The sequence below is a fragment of the Rosa rugosa genome, chromosome 5 (genome assembly GCF_958449725.1).
Source record: "Rosa rugosa chromosome 5, drRosRugo1.1, whole genome shotgun sequence".
NCBI lineage: Eukaryota > Viridiplantae > Streptophyta > Magnoliopsida > Rosales > Rosaceae > Rosa > Rosa rugosa.
Window position 1 is genome coordinate 13,883,087 of NC_084824.1, and position 19,816 is coordinate 13,902,902.

General features: G+C 39.4%; 3 long non-coding RNA genes across 3 annotated transcripts; all 3 read right to left on the reverse strand.

Annotated features, from left to right (window-relative positions):
• Window positions 1-337: 337 nt before the first annotated feature.
• LOC133707810 (uncharacterized) lies at window positions 338-2,535 on the reverse strand. The gene is made up of 2 exons (XR_009845292.1): window positions 1,502-2,535; window positions 338-566 (listed from the first exon to the last, which is right to left on the reverse strand). It is a non-coding gene; the product is annotated as an uncharacterized LOC133707810 (long non-coding RNA).
• A 669-nt stretch (window positions 2,536-3,204) lies between these two features.
• LOC133708863 (uncharacterized) lies at window positions 3,205-16,891 on the reverse strand. The gene is made up of 6 exons (XR_009846108.1): window positions 16,557-16,891; window positions 15,530-15,592; window positions 15,174-15,214; window positions 4,128-4,231; window positions 3,856-3,975; window positions 3,205-3,332 (listed from the first exon to the last, which is right to left on the reverse strand). It is a non-coding gene; the product is annotated as an uncharacterized LOC133708863 (long non-coding RNA).
• A 424-nt stretch (window positions 16,892-17,315) lies between these two features.
• LOC133708592 (uncharacterized) lies at window positions 17,316-19,579 on the reverse strand. The gene is made up of 7 exons (XR_009845913.1): window positions 19,536-19,579; window positions 19,301-19,377; window positions 19,142-19,213; window positions 18,893-19,016; window positions 18,647-18,778; window positions 17,853-18,546; window positions 17,316-17,437 (listed from the first exon to the last, which is right to left on the reverse strand). It is a non-coding gene; the product is annotated as an uncharacterized LOC133708592 (long non-coding RNA).
• Window positions 19,580-19,816: the final 237 nt, after the last annotated feature.

Genomic DNA, 19,816 nt, shown 5'->3' on the forward strand with positions numbered 1-19,816 from the left:
GTCTCTCTAGTTGCAATGACGGAAACGAAAAAAATTTAGCCAAAGTAATATTGAGAGTCTTGAGACTAATATACACGTACATGTATAAGCAAAAAATAAACGAGGACAACAACTACAAAACAAAATCATTCAAGGATAGTTATCAGATCTTAAACAAAAGAGAAGGATTTCTCCAATTATCCTCTTCTCTGCTAACTTCTCTTAGATATTTGACCCCACATTAACAATGTCAAAGCTTCTAGAGGAATGGCTAAATAACATACATGCATATATCTTGGCTGTCACGCCCCGAATTTTAAATACAATTAAAATCCGAAACATGAATTATACAACTTAATAGAATAAACGTCCTGAATTTTTTTCTCACAAACAACCACACTTCACACCTCTCAATATTACAATAAATCAAATCCTCAAGTTAATTATTACAACACACTCTCACCAAATCAAATTGTAAGGCTCAATGAGCTTAACTCACCTCACTATTACAAATGCTGTAAAACTATAACAAATACTCTAACCCGCTCGATCACCGCCCTGATTCTCCTGACCTGCAGGATTACCCGCTACACCGTTTGAATAGTGTACCGGGATTGCAACAATACAAACCCGGTAAGCTTTTTGCAAAGCTCGTATGAGTAAATGAAAGGATTGCACGATTTAAAGTAACCAAATCGACTCAAGCATAAATTTAACTCAAGTATTTTCTTTGCATAATAATTGAAGTGTACAACGTCACTTCAAGCATCAATCAACTCACATCTCAACATGACTACTCAAAAACAAACAACTGTTTACTCAATATATACTCACAGGCTTATGATTTATTTATATAAATCATCCCATGCAGTATATTATACTTACAGGCTTATGATTAATTAGATTAATCACCCCATTCAGTATATCATACTTACAGGCTTATGATTAATTATATTAATCACCCCATTCAGTATGTCATGTCATACCCAAGGGCATATGATAACTCGTTTATCCCCCAAGCAGTATGATGGCAGACAGACTAGAGCTCTAACTGTATCGTAAAGTGTCACCTGGGCCAAGGTTCACCTTACGAATGACTGCTTTTCTCAATTCACTCGACTCCTCATTTAATTCATCTCAACGACTCAACTATCGCACTTTACTCAATTACCCATTATCATAGACAACACAACATCTAAGATAAATCACATATTCCAAAGGGTAATGCTCAAAATATAACTCAGTAAATTACACCATCCAATATATATTCCACGTAAATATATATATATGTAGTCACCCACACAAGAGTGACCACTAATACCAACTATAGTTCACATGCAATAAAATCTAGAAATTCATTTTTTTATAGTTAAATACATTTTACTTACCTATGGACCGTAGTCGATCAAGTCCATATAATTTAAAACAAATATTTATTTTCATAAAACAATTTCCACAATTTCTCAATTAAATAAAATCACCGAATTTCGGTTCGTGAATGAACCATGTGCGATTTACTCACCTCGATATTCCCGCTGCGTCTTCAATTCAACACAATACACACCGAAACCGCTCACCCAAGGAAGACCGTCAATCACCTAGTCAAACATGACCTTAACTTAGCCAACAACTCAAAAACATACTCAAACAACAATCCAACGGTCGGATCGAAATTAAATGATGATCCAACGGTCGGATCCTCACGGATCGCCTTTAGGATCACCCTCCAAAAATCATCACGAAGATCCAACGGTCGGATCTTCCTGAATCGTCCTTACTAACATCTTCACAAATTTATACGAAAATCCGACGGACGGATTCTCACGAATCGCCTCCCTAATCACTGTTTTGCATTTATACGAAGATCCAACGGTCGGATCTTCGCCCATGACCACACAAAGCCACTGGGACAGTCATAAGATCATCATATCAAAACTACAAGTCCATCTGACGGTCCTAACTTCACAGATCACAAATCTAACGATCGAAATCGATCTAAACTTAAAAATTCATAACTTAATCATACGATATCCAAAAATTGCGTATAATATATCAAAATGATCGTATTGAAATATAGAATCTGAAAATGTACAGAAACCATATTTTTGACCCCCGGAGGTGGCCGGAAAGGGCCGCCGGAGTTAGTGGCAGAGCCGCCGCCGACCACCACCAATGGTGTCGGGGCCGGGCTGCTCTTCTTCCTCTCATCATGCTTAACAACTTTCATAACTACCATGTAAGCTGAAAATGACCGGAAGTGGTTGAAATTACCTAAAACAGTCGAGGTGGCCGGAATTTTTTCCAGAAACCGGCGAGAATTTGCAGAAGTCGGCGAAGCTCCGATCAACGTAAAAATGTCCTCCTTTCGCTTCGATTCCTTCAGGAGACTTGTTCAGAACTTAAAGACGAACTCACTGGTTCAAGAATCACTCAAAACGAAGCTCTACAGCTCGAGATATCTTGATCGAAAGCGTCGGTGGCCGGAAAATTTCCAGAATCCGGCGAGCTTGAATTCCGACGTAAAAACTTCAATTTCTCGCTTCGATCCCTTCTGAAGAGTTGTTAAGAAACGCAAGGAGAACTCACTGGATCAAGAATCACTCAAAACAAAGCTCTACAACTCGAGATATCGAGCTCCACAGTCCAGTTTCGATCTAGGTCGGGTTGAGCTTCCAGTCGCCACCACAAGCCACGCCGACGTGCAAGGTTACTTCTGGGAGCTTCAGGAAGTTGAGGCGAGCTCGTGGATGAAGTTTGGTGAGGATTGATGGCCGGTAGATTGAGATATCAAGCTTGGAACCAAAATGAGCTCAAACCGGCCTCGTGTTCCACCGTCGTGTACGGTTCAAGAGCCGGCGAAAGGCTACCACCGGCAGCTGCGCAAGGAAGAAGTGAAGGCGTGGGACGTGGTCTAGGGTCGATCGATGGCCTATGGAGCGAGAACGAGCTTGGAGAAGTTTGCTCTATTCTTGGATGCTTTCGGACGAGAGAGAGTGAGAGAGAGGTCGATAGAGAAATGAAAAAAAGAAACAGAATGATGGCTCTCCGACAAGAGGAGGACCGTTACAGCTAAAGGGAGGGGTGAGAAAACTAAAGGAAGGGTGAAATGTTTGTCTTTGATTCTTTCACGAGATGGTATTATTCCTCTATCGAGGTTCGTATTATTCCTCCGACGAGTTTCGTACAATTCCTCTAACGAGGTTATTACATTGGCAAAACAGCCCACCTTCAGTTTTTGTTAACTCTTTAAACCACACATCAAGTAGGTAATATACAAACATCCGTCTCCTCCATTGAATATCATCACAACTGCCAACCTTGCCAGTACAAGGTACCTTAGCCTTCCAAATGTTCTGGAAAACTTGATGGGTTACTTTGAGCTGCATTTTCTATAAAAACTAGCATCAATTTGCACACAAGTGTCTAATCAAAGGTGAGTCATTCTCTCTTAATGATTCTTTATAAAGGAAACAAGAAATCTGCATTAAACAGTACGAGGGTACAAACAGAAGGTTGACCAGTCAACAAAAGAAACAACCCTCAACCCACACAAACAGGACAGACCGACAGAGAAACCTACAAGGAGGAAAAAACCATTCTACAACCAAAAAAAAAAGAAAAGGTAAAGGCCAGTATAAAGAGTTTCCAAGAAAAATCACTCAATACAGTACTACTCCCAATCAAGAAGTAAAGCATTGGAGTCTCGAATACTTGGAAAAAGAAGCCCACTACTGAGGGGCAACAAGAGTAGAAAAGCGGAAAAAGTCGAAAAACAAAGCTATAACTAGGATTAATTGCAAAGAAAGCTTTCAATCCAGAAGATTCTATAGCATTGTCAAACAACTAGAATCAGCAGGAAAAAGTTACAAGGCTAACCTTTCGCAACTTATCAAGATCACCACTGCTATCAAATGTTTCATTCCCTTCCTCATCCATCATAACAGCAGCAAGCTTGGCTAAAGTGGCACCGGAACAAAAAGGATTTGTCCTGGAATACTACCCAAAAAAAAGAGAGAGCCTATTAAAAGCAGAAGCAGACAGAGGAAATTATGACTGAAGTCAATTCATCTAGAGAAAAAGAGAGTGGAAATAAAATTGTTACAACATTTCAGACTTCAAAAGAAGCTAAGGAAGCACTCTTTACTTACCTGACCAAATCGCCATATCTTATATGTACATTGCTAATTGATATCTTTAGATTCCCAATAATAGTAGCAATAAGGGAACCTGGCCATGAATTTCCATTAGATTGCTGCAAAAGATTCTTTTGTCAGCCAAACTGCTATTTTTCCCCAAAAAGAAAGTAAAATGAAATGGCAATATCTTTAAATAAATTAATAAATTAAAAGAACAATTATGATGTCTATTCTATTTGCAAATATCATTAAGGCAAATAGTAAACTTACTACATAAAAGTAACCCTGTGAAGAAAACATAATGCAATGTGATGTGATACAAGCCTAAATGTACTAAATTTTACAACATGTAGTTTACATACTGTCATAGTAACTTAGGTGGTATCTACATGTAGCATACTGCCTCACCATATTTGTGATATTTCTATACCATCAGCTTTACACAATATAGTTTTAAACTGATACAGTAGCTTGTGTTATATCGTGTGTATCGAATCCCTCAACCCCAGGTACTTTTCTTTTAAGAAGACACAGAAATTTTATTAGAAATGAATAAGGATCATGGTACAATTGAGGACAAGAAGTTGCTATTTCCTCAATCACAGGTATTAGCACGAGGAACCAGTGGATTGTCATATAAATTGCTATCTGATAGGTAAAAATCTTTGCACATATCACAGTAAATTAAAAATAAGAAAAGGATGAAGTATTAGCACAAGGAACCAGTGGATTGTCATATAAATTGCTATCTGATTGGTAAAAATCTTTGCACATATCATACAAATACTTTTTATAGCCAATGAATCCAGTCCACATGTCACGCCCCGAATTTTGAATAATAAATTCAAATCCGAAACATGAATAATTACAATTACAAAATCCAAATCTCGAAACTTCGAGTTCATTATTACAATTCACTCTCACAAGCAATATTGTAAAGCTCAAATGAGCATAACACACCTCACAACGTACAATTGCTGTAAAACTCTAACAATTGCTCTAACCGCACGATCACCGTCCTGGTTCTCCTGTCCTGTAGGATTACCCGCTACACAATTTGAATAGTGTACCGGGAGTTGCAACAACACAAAACCCGGTAAGCTTTTGACAGCTAGTATGAGTAAACAAGAAAGAACTGTTGATTTATTAAATTACAAGACCACCACAAACCCACGTTACTTTCTCACTCTCATATATATATATATATAGACACTTATGAGTTACTCTCAATTTCCCCCATAAGGTCACTCAATATTTGGCAGACAGACTAGAGCTCTAACTGATCGTTTCCACCTACCCGGCGCGAGAGCGTGGTTCACGATTTAATACTATTCAGTTCCACCTACCCGGCGCGAGAGCGTGGTTCGCTGATAGTATGCCATGGTCACCCCGTGACCTATTGATCTTCCACAGATCACAACAATTTATTGTTCCTCAACAATAAAACTCAACATCTCTCTCAATATATTGTTTCACAACAATAAACTCAATACCCCTCACAATATATTGTTTCTCAACAATAAACTCAATACCCCTCACAATATATTGTTTCTCAACAATAAACTCAACACAACTCCAACAATACATATTATTTCACGTAATAATATATATACAGACATTCACACAGGAATGTCTAATACACCAACAATAGTTCATATGATTGCAAAATAAAGCAATTAAATATATTGGGTTCGTAATATGAACCACGTGAGGTTTACTCACCTCTAATCCCGCTGCGTCTTCTTAACAGCTCAGAATACGATCCACAATCGTCCACCAACTTAAACCGTCAATCACCTAGTCAGATATGATCTTAACTTAGCAATCATTCATAAACCACATATATACGGAAATCCAACGGTCGGATTCTAGTTTAATGATGATCCAACGGTCAGATCAAAATTATATGATGATCCAACGGTCGGATCCTCACGGATCGCCCTTAGGATCATCCTCCAAAATTATCACGAAGATCCAACGGTCAGATCTTCTTGAATCGTCCTTACTAACATCTTCACAAAATTATACGAAAATCCGACGGTTAGATTCTCACGAATCGCCTTCCGAATCACTATTTCACAATTATACGAAGATCCAACGGTCGGATCTTCGCCCATGACCACACAAAGCCACTGGGACAGTCATAAGATCAACATAACAAAACTACAAGTCCATCGGACGGTCCGATCTTCACAGATCACAAATCGAACGATCGAAATCGATCGAAATCGTAAAATTCATAACTTAATCATACGATATCCAAAAATTGCGTATAATATGTCGAAATGATCGTATTGAAATGTAGAATCTAAAAATGTACAGAAACTATATTTTTGACCCCCGGAGGTGGCCGGAAAGGGCCGCCGGAGTTAGTGGCAGAGCCGCCGCCGACCACCACCAATGGTGTCGGGGCCGGGCTGCTCTTCTTCCTCTCATCATGCTTAACAACTTTCATAACTACCATGTAAGCTGAAAATGAACGGAAGTGGTTGAAATTACCTAAAACAGTCGAGGTGGCCGGAAAATTTCCAGAATCCGGCGAAATTTGCAGAATCCGTCAAGGCTGGATTTCGACGTCAAAACGTCAATTTCAGGCTTCGATCCCTTCTAGAGAGTTGTTAAGAAACTCAATGAAAACTCATTGGTTCAAGAATCATAGAAAAATATGGTCTGTAGCTCGAGATATACCGATCGAAAGCTTCGGTGGTCGGAAAAATTCCAGAATCCGGCGAGCTTGAGTTTCGACGTAAAAACTTCAACGAAACGCTTCGATTCCTTCTGGAGAGTTTTTCAGAACTTCAAGGTGAGCTCACTGGTTCAAGAATCACTCAAAAATACGTCCTGTAGCTCGAGATATTTGGATCGATAGCTCCGGTTTCGTTCTTGGCGGGGTTGACTTGTAGTTGCTGCTACGGGATGCGCCGCCGTGCAAGGCTGCTTCTGGGGGCTTCAGGGGGTTGAGGGAAGCACGAGGATGCAGTTTGGCAAGGATCGGTGGCCGGAAACACGAGTTATCGAGCTTGGAACTAAAACGGGCTTAAAACTAACCGGACTTCCGCCGCCGTTTCCGACCGTTCTGCGGCGCAAGGCTGCCTCCTGCAGCTGCGCAAGATCAAGGTGAAGCTGTGGAACGTGGTCTGGGGTCGATCGATGGCCTGTGGAGCGAGAACAAGCTTGGAGAATAATTGCTCTGTTTCTTGGATGATTTCGGACGAGAGAGAGAGAAAGAGGGAGAAACAATTTTCTTTCTTTTCTTCTGGAGCTGGTACACCACCATCAATAAATGTAGAGTATAAAACAACTAGTGTCGCACTTCTTCTCGTCCTATTTGAAACACACAGCACGCCTAAGTTTTCTTTAAAACAAAGTAATGCCACTACATGCACTTTGTGATAAAACCAGATTAAGAAGGTACAGCAATGATTAATGTAGTGTAATTTGATTAATCCTTGCTACGAAATTAACAATTGAGATTTGACGAAATTTTATTTTCCACCAAATCGAAATGAATACTTCATTGAATAAAACTGCCGCCAAGTATTGCTCGATTGAAAATCGAGGTTATTACAATCTACCCCCCTTAAAGGAATTTCGTCCCGAAATTTACGCGCAAGTCAATTCCTCACGATTAAGGTTGACCTAACCATCTAATCTCCATCCTTTCGAAAGCTGTAGTAATCTACAAAGCCACAGCCCTTTGTATAAAAATACATTCCTATGGCCACTAAATCCTTTCATCACAAAAGTAAGCTCACACAAAATCATCACATGGATCCTCACATAGATCTTCACATAGATCATCTTCCTGTACTGGCATACAAGCACAGTAAACACTCCCACAAAGCATTTCGCTACTCAATTAGCATCACGGTAAATCTCTATAGTAAAACTTAAGCATGCACTATTCTACACAACAATAGAGATGCATCACTCAAAACAATTCATCCCCAAAAGCACGCCAATAAAATATGTCACCCAGTGATGATGACTTGGGCTTGCTCAATCCTTGGGCTAAGCATTAGGGCTGGCCAATTGGGCCTGAAGAAATCGGACCATCCACATTTCGAACCGGCCCAAACCACTTTGGGTTTAACATTTGGGCCTACTATTCAGGCCGAACGATTGGGCTTAACATTTGGGCCTACCATTTGGGCCTACCAATCGGGCCGAACAATTGGGCTTACTATTTGGGCCTACCAATCGGCCCACCAACTTCCAGCTCGGCTACGGTATGAAATTGTACATACCGTATATACGTATGCATACCGTACAGACCGTATATACGTATGCATACCGTACAACTGTATATACGTATGCATACCGTACAGACCGTATATACGTCCGTATATCAAGCATATACGAGATCCAAAAATATTTGTAAGAGGTAAGGTTCGAACTCCCGACCTCGAACACGAAGGTTTTGCTCCCAACCACTGAAGCAAGAGCTGCCTTCATTAATATATGCTCACGTGTTATATTTATTATGTCATAAGCGACATAAATAAAATAACGGGGAAGGCAAGGTTCGAAACCTCAACCTGCCGCACGAAACCTTTTTTCCCCAACCACTGGAGCACAAGCTGTGCTTAATATAATGTGTACAAATGTTATACTTATTATGTCATAAGCGAACATAATAAAAATAAACGAGAGGCAAGGTTCGAACCTCTGACCTCTTGTACAAGAGCCTTGCTCTTCAACCACTAGAGCACCAGCTGCTCTCGTTACTATCCATGCAACTTCTTTTATTTATTCTATCATAAGCGATAGAATAACAACAAACTGTCGGTACACTCCACGTGCCACGACACGTCTCTTCCGTGATTTACGGAAAGCAAATCACTTTCGGCTAAAGCTGTCTGCCACAGCGTCTCGAGGTTCGGCCTGTCCCCTTACACGCTCAACACGCGCCAACAGCTTTTCCGGGTTTCGGGGCGACTTTAATCCAACGCGTGGATTCAAATTCTGAGATCGTTCATCCAACGGTGGAGATCTGCTCACCTTGTTCTATAAATAGGTGCATTCTGGAGAAAAACTGTTCACTCCAAAAGAAAAGAAATTTTCTTCCGAGCTCAAGTCTTTCTCTCTCAACTCTTCAGCCTTTCTCTTCTCAAATCCTTTCTTCATCAATTTCAATCCTTCTCTTCTGATCTTCTCTCCCATCTAGTTGATTCAATCCCATCTTTCCTCTGAACTTTCAGATCTTCAATCTTTTCCTCCAAATCTTCAATCCTTCTTTCTCAGATCTTTTCTTCCATTTGAAGATTCGATCTCATCTTTCCTCTGAGAATCTCAGATCTCCAATCACCAGTTCAACAACTCCAATCCTTCTAACAAAATCTCCCTCAAACACTAAACCATGTATTCCTCGATTTTCACATCCTCTCACCTCATGACCCAAGAGCCACGAACTCTGCAACTAATGGAGCTCCAAACCCCGCAACAAATGGAACCACAACAACAGCAACCAACAGAGGAGGGAGGAAACACCCAAGCAGCTGGAAGTAGTGCCAACATGGATTTCTGGCGAAGCCGTACCAGATGGATTCCTACTCCAGAACAAATAAGAATCCTCAAGGATCTTTACTACGTCAAGGGATTTAAGTGCCAATCTACAGAGCACATTCACGAGATCTGCCTCCAGCTGAACCAGTATGGACATGTTGAGGGTAAGAACATTTACTTTTGGTTCCAGAACGTCAGGGCTCGAGAGAAGCAGATGAATAGGTGTAATCAGGCTGCTCCAGTGCCCATGGGAACTAGTTCTCTTGGTACTGGCGGATCCATCGATCTCAATTTTGGGTCCACTGGTTCTACTGGTGCTGGTGGATCCATCGACATCAATTTTGGGCCTGCTGGTGGATCCATTGACATCAATTTTGGGTCCACTAGTTCTACTGATGATGGTAGATCCATTGATCTCAACTTTGGTTCCACCTATTCTACTGGTAATGAAGGATTTCTTGATTTAAATTTTGTTTCATATTCTTCCTCACACTTCAACACTAATACCAGTACAACTCTTTTGGCACAACAGGAGGACAAACATCCCTGCAACAACGAGAAGGAGATCACCAGGAGGTTCAAACTCTTCCTCTGTTCCCCGTGCACGGCGAGGACGTCTTTGGTAACCTGAAGGCTACTTCCGAGGAAGGTAGCGCTTTTGGTTACTATTCTGGTGGCTTAGGCGGTTACCACAGTGGCTCAAACGTTTCTCTTGAGCTCAGCCTCAATCCATCCGGAGCTGCTGACTAGGCTTAGTATAGCATAGTCCTCGTTTTCCTTTTTTTTTTTTTTTTTTTATTTTTTTTTTTATAATGTAAAATCAATAAGATGGTGTGCATGTTTTCTTTTCTTTTTGTTTAACCAACAACAACACCAAGGATCGAACCTTGGTCACCCAATACTATTTTCAAAACCATAAACAACTCTACTGCACACATCTTTCATAATGATGCAATAAAAACAATCACTCAAAACCTAGCAATCAATTAAGTCACACAGAGGTCAAGCTAGTATCCTCTGAGTCAAACCAAACACAATAATTCCGTCGCTAGAATTAGGGATTAATAAAGCTAAACACTTCCTGAGTTAGCTAGGAAAAACCCACATCTTTAGAGTTACACTTACAACTCTAAAAAAAATCTCGATCATTCCATCTATCAATTGCTTCAACAAGCAATATGTACCATCTTAGCATCCACTAATCGATAATGGTACAACACTCAGTATCTCACCCACGAATCACCTCACTGCTCATTTGGTGGTAAGTCAACATCTAGTGGGTCAAAATTCTGTGATTATAGCACTTCACACTAACCACGTCATAATCCATAATCTGTCCTCACAACAGTATCTGGCCTCATAAATTAGTTATACAACACTAGCACTCCTAGAGTTGAAAACAACGTTATTACCTAAGCTCATACATCAACACAATGTCTCTTCACAGTCAATCCTATCACGAGGTCATATCAATCTTTCCATAAGTCAACCAATAACTGCTAAGTATTCTTCAACTCAAAACATCTGCATATCCAACTAATGGAAAGTATCACAACTACTAGTCAAATACTCGTAACGACTTTAGATACAAGCATTGGTCAAACACCATGACCCCAACAACCAACGACTACAATGCACATAAGGATACTGTTTTTCGTGGAAACCATCCTCAATAACTCCACCAGAGTTTAATCCAAAGGTTCCCATTCCTCAAAGGTTATAACTCAAAGAAGCTACACAAACTCCACCACTTCACTTACAAAGTCAACCTATGCCATGATCACTTAACATACTACCCTTATTAAAGGTAACATAAGTATCTCCCAAATTACATCACTACACTCGTACACCAATATAGTCTTGAGAATTCTGTCTCATAATCTCTCACACTCCTATCATCTTGAGTTGGTGAGATCAATTCTCTTTTCAACTATTCCTAGGGTCTCAATCTCTTTCACCATTTCAACCCAAGAATAACATCCATCACATCAACTACAGGTAGACTAGGCAACTCAACCTCTAATGCCTCCACCTCATCCTCAACTGTCTCCATAGAAAGATCCTGTCCCTACATCAGACTCGACCTCTACCTCACCGACTCATCAGAGTTAAATCCAGAGGTTCCTATTCCTCGAAGATCACAACTCGCGGAAACTAAACTTATTCTAATACGAACTTAGTAGACAACTCTACCGTCCTACGGACTTACACGTTGTCTAGACCCCATACTAAGACATACCCAATGATTATACCAGTACCGAAGAGTATATGATGGGGATCCGCTGCAGACGGGCCATCACTCGGGAGGTACTGATTATCACCAAATATGTACCTTACGCTCTGATACCAAACTGTCACGCCCCGAATTTTGAATAATAAATTCAAATCCGAAACATGAATAATTACAATTACAAAATCCAAATCTCGAAACTTCGAGTTCATTATTACAATCCACTCTCACAAGCAATATTGTAAAGCTCAAATGAGCATAACACACCTCACAACTTACAATTGCTGTAAAACTCTAACAATTGCTCTAACCGCACGATCACCGTCCTGGTTCTCCTGTCCTGTAGGATTACCCGCTACACAATTTGAATAGTGTACCGGGAGTTGCAACAACACAAAACCCGGTAAGCTTTTGACAGCTAGTATGAGTAAACAAGAAAGAACTGTTGATTTATTAAATTACAAGACCACCACAAACCCACGTTACTTTCTCACTCTCATATATATATATATATAGACACTTATGAGTTACTCTCAATTTCCCCCATAAGGTCACTCAATATTTGGCAGACAGACTAGAGCTCTAACTGATCGTTTCCACCTACCCGGCGCGAGAGCGTGGTTCACGATTTAATACTATTCAGTTCCACCTACCCGGCGCGAGAGCGTGGTTCGCTGATAGTATGCCATGGTCACCCCGTGACCTATTGATCTTCCACAGATCACAACAATTTATTGTTCCTCAACAATAAAACTCAACATCTCTCTCAATATATTGTTTCACAACAATAAACTCAATACCCCTCACAATATATTGTTTCTCAACAATAAACTCAATACCCCTCACAATATATTGTTTCTCAACAATAAACTCAACACAACTCCAACAATACATATTATTTCACGTAATAATATATATACAGACATTCACACAGGAATGTCTAATACACCAACAATAGTTCATATGATTGCAAAATAAAGCAATTAAATATATTGGGTTCGTAATATGAACCACGTGAGGTTTACTCACCTCTAATCCCGCTGCGTCTTCTTAACAGCTCAGAATACGATCCACAATCGTCCACCAACTTAAACCGTCAATCACCTAGTCAGATATGATCTTAACTTAGCAATCATTCATAAACCACATATATACGGAAATCCAACGGTCGGATTCTAGTTTAATGATGATCCAACGGTCAGATCAAAATTATATGATGATCCAACGGTCGGATCCTCACGGATCGCCCTTAGGATCATCCTCCAAAATTATCACGAAGATCCAACGGTCAGATCTTCTTGAATCGTCCTTACTAACATCTTCACAAAATTATACGAAAATCCGACGGTTAGATTCTCACGAATCGCCTTCCGAATCACTATTTCACAATTATACGAAGATCCAACGGTCGGATCTTCGCCCATGACCACACAAAGCCACTGGGACAGTCATAAGATCAACATAACAAAACTACAAGTCCATCGGACGGTCCGATCTTCACAGATCACAAATCGAACGATCGAAATCGATCGAAATCGTAAAATTCATAACTTAATCATACGATATCCAAAAATTGCGTATAATATGTCGAAATGATCGTATTGAAATGTAGAATCTAAAAATGTACAGAAACTATATTTTTGACCCCCGGAGGTGGCCGGAAAGGGCCGCCGGAGTTAGTGGCAGAGCCGCCGCCGACCACCACCAATGGTGTCGGGGCCGGGCTGCTCTTCTTCCTCTCATCATGCTTAACAACTTTCATAACTACCATGTAAGCTGAAAATGAACGGAAGTGGTTGAAATTACCTAAAACAGTCGAGGTGGCCGGAAAATTTCCAGAATCCGGCGAAATTTGCAGAATCCGTCAAGGCTGGATTTCGACGTCAAAACGTCAATTTCAGGCTTCGATCCCTTCTAGAGAGTTGTTAAGAAACTCAATGAAAACTCATTGGTTCAAGAATCATAGAAAAATATGGTCTGTAGCTCGAGATATACCGATCGAAAGCTTCGGTGGTCGGAAAAATTCCAGAATCCGGCGAGCTTGAGTTTCGACGTAAAAACTTCAACGAAACGCTTCGATTCCTTCTGGAGAGTTTTTCAGAACTTCAAGGTGAGCTCACTGGTTCAAGAATCACTCAAAAATACGTCCTGTAGCTCGAGATATTTGGATCGATAGCTCCGGTTTCGTTCTTGGCGGGGTTGACTTGTAGTTGCTGCTACGGGATGCGCCGCCGTGCAAGGCTGCTTCTGGGGGCTTCAGGGGGTTGAGGGAAGCACGAGGATGCAGTTTGGCAAGGATCGGTGGCCGGAAACACGAGTTATCGAGCTTGGAACTAAAACGGGCTTAAAACTAACCGGACTTCCGCCGCCGTTTCCGACCGTTCTGCGGCGCAAGGCTGCCTCCTGCAGTTGCGCAAGATCAAGGTGAAGCTGTGGAACGTGGTCTGGGGTCGATCGATGGCCTGTGGAGCGAGAACAAGCTTGGAGAATAATTGCTCTGTTTCTTGGATGATTTCGGACGAGAGAGAGAGAAAGAGGGAGAAACAATTTTCTTTCTTTTCTTCTGGAGCTGGTACACCACCATCAATAAATGTAGAGTATAAAACAACTAGTGTCGCACTTCTTCTCGTCCTATTTGAAACACACAGCACGCCTAAGTTTTCTTTAAAACAAAGTAATGCCACTACATGCACTTTGTGATAAAACCAGATTAAGAAGGTACAGCAATGATTAATGTAGTGTAATTTGATTAATCCTTGCTACGAAATTAACAATTGAGATTTGACGAAATTTTATTTTCCACCAAATCGAAATGAATACTTCATTGAATAAAACTGCCGCCAAGTATTGCTCGATTGAAAATCGAGGTTATTACACCACACAACCTGATACCAGTCTTATGCACTATCCATATACAGTTAGAACCAGATATCCAAATATGTTAAATGTATAAGTATATATATCCTTTGTATCACTCAAGCTAACCACTTAAACTTTTCGGTTGGATGCTTATCTCTTACATGTAACCGTGAAAGAGGCCTAAAATAAAACCATAATATGACCAGGAAGGGATCAATAACAAAGCAGGTAAGAAAGTAAAGAGCGCCAAATTTAGAATTTAATATGTAGAACCAACTAAGTCTTCAATTGCTGAAGCATAACATAAAGGCATAAAGGTCAAATACAACCGAGAAAGGTAGATGATAGCCAGTAAAACAATTACTAATGTATGAAGAGAGCTCCTGCAAATATGGTTTGGATGCATGAGAATTTTGACAAACAATAGATGCCAAAGTAAAATAGTAAAAAGTTAAGAACCATACAATTACTATGATATTGCTTCAAGAGTTGCCGACTCTGCTTCCTGCATGCAATGTGTGAAAGGATCTCTGAATTTTAATTCTCCACAGGCATGAAAGTTTAATAGAAATTAATATTTGAAAAGCACCTATGAGTAGCTTTAGCTCTAAAGCTACACTAAGTTAAAAGAAAACATACAATCTAACTGTATTCCATGGTTTTAATGGTTTGTACAGTAAATCCAGGCGAGAGTTTGAATACTGTTTTTTGAAAGAGGGTTGATCTGCCTGAAAGAGGGTGTTAGCTTGATATGGTTTGTTGGCTCATGCTTTAACAGCTTAAGACTACACTGACATTGAGAAACATATGCAGTTTTAACCTGGGGAGTGTCAGGGATGAGCCTTATGACACAAGCTTGCTTCCTCATCGCACTTGATCTATCCTGTCAAGAAGGAGGGAACATCAATGTGAAGCTTTTGGCTGGTTCTGTTTTCCAAATGCCATTTCCATTACAGCAGGTCATCCCAAAGTAAATACCACAATAATGAAAAGTTGAAAACAGATCCCTAGCTGGTTTGAACTTCCTCTAAGAAGTAGTGGTAAAAGTTGCTAATTATAAATTACAGTGTTTGATGCAGGACAAATAGCAAGAGAACTGTAGAACTAGGGTTTATTTTAGTACTCTTGGATTTGGTTGCCGTGCTCTTGTATTTTTAGAAGAAAAGGGATCTAGAATAAGAAAGTTAAGAAGAAAAGGGATAGAACTACTAGCATCACTGCATTCAGGTTTCTAGGCAACACACCCAGAGGACTTAGGCATCACACCTAAGGTTAGGTTGCATCACACAAACCTGGAGAGAAGCAAAAGCTTTCAATTTTTATTAACTCAATTCTCAAAATAAAAGACTACAAAGGCCTCTATATATAGGGAGGCTCAGACAATTCTAGAATAACTAGGAATATCCCTATGCTTAAAAGAATCCTAAAGAAATAATCCTAATAATAATAAGAATCCAAATAATAAAAGCCTAGATTTATTTGACTTACTTTCCAAATCCTGACTTAAAATATTCTGCTCGTATTCTTCATCAGTGTCATTTAATTATATAGCAGATAGGGAAGGATACATAGCATGCAAATGATTAAAATATTGCGTACTTATTTGCAGCAGTAGCACTCTGCATTGAGTGACCACAAGAACTTTTATAAGCATCTGATAAAGCAAACTGTCCACATGACAAAGCAAAAAAAGATTAAGTTTAAGCAGTGATCAAGATATATCACTAAGCACGCTCTCAAGCTGAGAATCAGCTGAAAAGCATGACCTTGCTCGATTTTCTAGATCACATCCAGTCCCAACATAAATATGCCAGTGAGAGATTTATAGCCAGTCAAACAACTAGTACCTGTCCTTTTGCTTTGTGTTCCTCCAAATCACCAATGACAAAGGTAGTCGTCTGCTAAGGAGTTGGTCCTCAGAAGTTATAGCTGAAGCTATTTTCATCTGATTGCATCAGCAACTTTGGTAGCTTTTGACAGAAGATCCAGAACCCCACTCACTGGCTGAGCAGCCACACTAAATAATCCTATCCCAACTACTTGAACAAAACCCTCACCGCCCAGATTTTGCACCTTCAAGTGGCTTTCTTAATATGCAAGTGACTCGTGTGTAGAGATCTTTTAACTTTTGTCAGTGGTTCACCTCCTTCTCTTGACATCAGAAGTCCTATACACCCTTGCTTTCCTGCCAAGGTAAATTCCATAAAATATAATATATATTCCAGGTCCAGGATAAATAGCTAAACACTGAGATTCGTCAATATTAAAATTGAAATTAGCGATTTCTGGAAAAGTAAAACCCAAGGAAAGTATCAAACATCGCATTGGCTGTTCCAATGAGCCAGAATAAATGAGTACAAATGACAGAGAGATGAGTTACTAAAATGAAAAAATAAAATCTTTGTACGAGATGCTACTCTATCCCGGGAAAAGATTTAAGAAATCAGCTCATATTTGAATACGGAAACTGTCTCACCACATATATACTAATTACTATAAAAAAAGCTAAAGGAAAGTAACTCATATTTGCAAACATGTTCATACTCACATGGAGACCAATATATAGATAGACACAAAGATCCAGTGACTCATTATATTGCAGGTGGCGGAAAACTTCAAGATATAGTCCATCTCCTCTCCAACTCTATGTGGTCGAAGGAGAACTGGCGGCATTGGTGTTAATGTTAACGGCTTATCTGATTGTATCCGAAGCATTCCAAGTTTTAACCTGTAAACAGGACAAGAAAATGTAGTTTTTGAATCACTAATTGTCAATCATTAAGAAAAATAATATAAATGAAAAAAGTACAATGACGAACAATAAAAATTAATCTAATGATTCACTTATTACAAGACTCACATGGAGACTGATGATAAACAGACAAGTCAGTGACCAATGTCATCACATATGATAGAAAACTTGTTTAGACATATTCATGGAATTGACTGACTAATAAGTTAAACAAGAAGCACTCTTTGCAATATAATGGCATCCATTGACTAATAAGTTAGACAATCTTACCTAAGGATTTCAGAGCCTGAGCCAGCTGAATATGCTAAAAGAAGATACTAAAAAGAAAGGTACAGAATTTCAACAACCATCATTTCTATATTGAATGATAAAAAAATTAATGTTCTATTACCTGTCTACTTGGAGACAGATGCACCAAATCATCTGTCTGTCTGTATACAGACTCCTTGATTACTATGCTGCTGATTTTAAGAAAGGATGATCATTATGATCCATCATTATGCATCTTATTTTCTTGCTTTGAACTCCACAAAAGTCGAGTCCATTTTATATGCATTTCCAGAACCCACTGCCAAGGATAATCAAGGATAAATTTGTAAGCAGCGGCCCGAATGACTTGATTTACTTCTCCAAGGTAGAACACGTACAATAACCTCTGGGATTTTTAGCAGAGATGTCACTCCTAGGCGTATTTATATTTTCATTTGTTCCAGAAGAATCGTTACCTTGAACAACAGAAGCACCACATACTGAAATTTTCAATTTAACATGATTCTCATTTACCACTGTTGCAATACCCCTGATATAGCATGCTTCTCGCCATTTTTTCAGCGGAACTTCAAATGCAATAAAATCTCCCAGTGAGGACTGTGGGACAAATGGGAATGGTAGCTACTAACAAATGTTCTGCCAAACTCCTACCAGGACAAGACTAACATAGCAAGTTAGCAACTTCTATCAATTACATTTTGATTTACCAAATCTCTTCGAAAACTTGGAGTTGTTTCCTCTCAAAAGAAGTTGAAACCAACAGGCATCTACCTTCGTCTGTGACTTCAAGGTTGTTATGTTGAACCTTCAAGGTCCTATAAAAAAGCAAGAATAAAAAATAAAAAAGAAAGCTGAATTTGTACACAACTAAGGTCACCAAACATGCAAAAATACTGCAAATAAAGGAAAGCTCACCATCAGATTTAACATAAGGAGTTTTCCATGAGAGGGCATGCAGATTTAGCAATCAGTACGTAGTTCACATCCTTTCTCATGACAAACACAATACCGATCGGTGGGCAACAGGTTCTTCTTCTGTTCATCATGCTGAGTATCGTGCAATGATTATTCATCATTTCAGGCATGAAAATGCAGCTAGAGGCAATTTCAAAGGGCATTAAAGAAAACAAACAAAAAAATTGAGGGAAAAAAAAAACATACCTTCTCTTGCAGCGTGAAATGACCAAAATCCAACAGAAAATGGCTATCAGATTTGGAAAAGTCCTTATTGGTTCTGATAGGAACTCTTACTTTTGGAGCATCCAGATCAATATTGAGGCCAAATCTGAAACAGGAAGAAAAAGTAACAGCAATGTTAGAAACTCAGGTGCTTTCCCTGCACAGAAAACAAAGCAAAATAGAGATAGGAAACATATATACTGTTTTCAACCAAGGATAACATGTACTAACCTTCTTTGTTCTTCTAATAACATTTGAAGTTGCTTTTTTGCTCTACGGTCACTTTCTCAATTTGCAATTGCTCTTAGAAATAAATGACGGCACATTAACAAATGTTTAATGTCATGTCAAACATGTAGCATAAAAGCTAATAAAATAAGAAATCACTACCTGAAAAGGTAGCAGTTGCCGTTTCCAATGTAACAGTAGGACTAACTGCAAGTAAAGTAGGCTCCAGGAAGCTCCATCTAAAGATGGATAAAACATAAGGTTAGGAATATTATGAAAATCACAGTTGAGGAGCCTTAGGAATCCATGCAAAATGTAAATGCAATTAACCACTTCAAGACGAGAGTTCTTCAAAGCATATTCCACTCCCTCTATATATTTAAAAATAGGAACATACCGTGACATGACAAGGTGAAATTGTAGCTGAAAGCCTCTGATCAACGTACAGTCTCTCCAACCGGACAGTATACAAAGCTAGCAGGCAGTGCATCTGCCTTCTGCTAGCTAGATACGCTCTGCCAGCAAAAAAATTAATAAAGAAGAGAGGGAAGAACATACTGAGCAACATAAAGGCGATCTGGAAAGATATATATTATAGTAAATCAAAATGTGATAGCGAAAAATCCTCTAATATTTTATCAGAAGGGTATTATCATGAAAAAAGAAACTGCAGTGAAA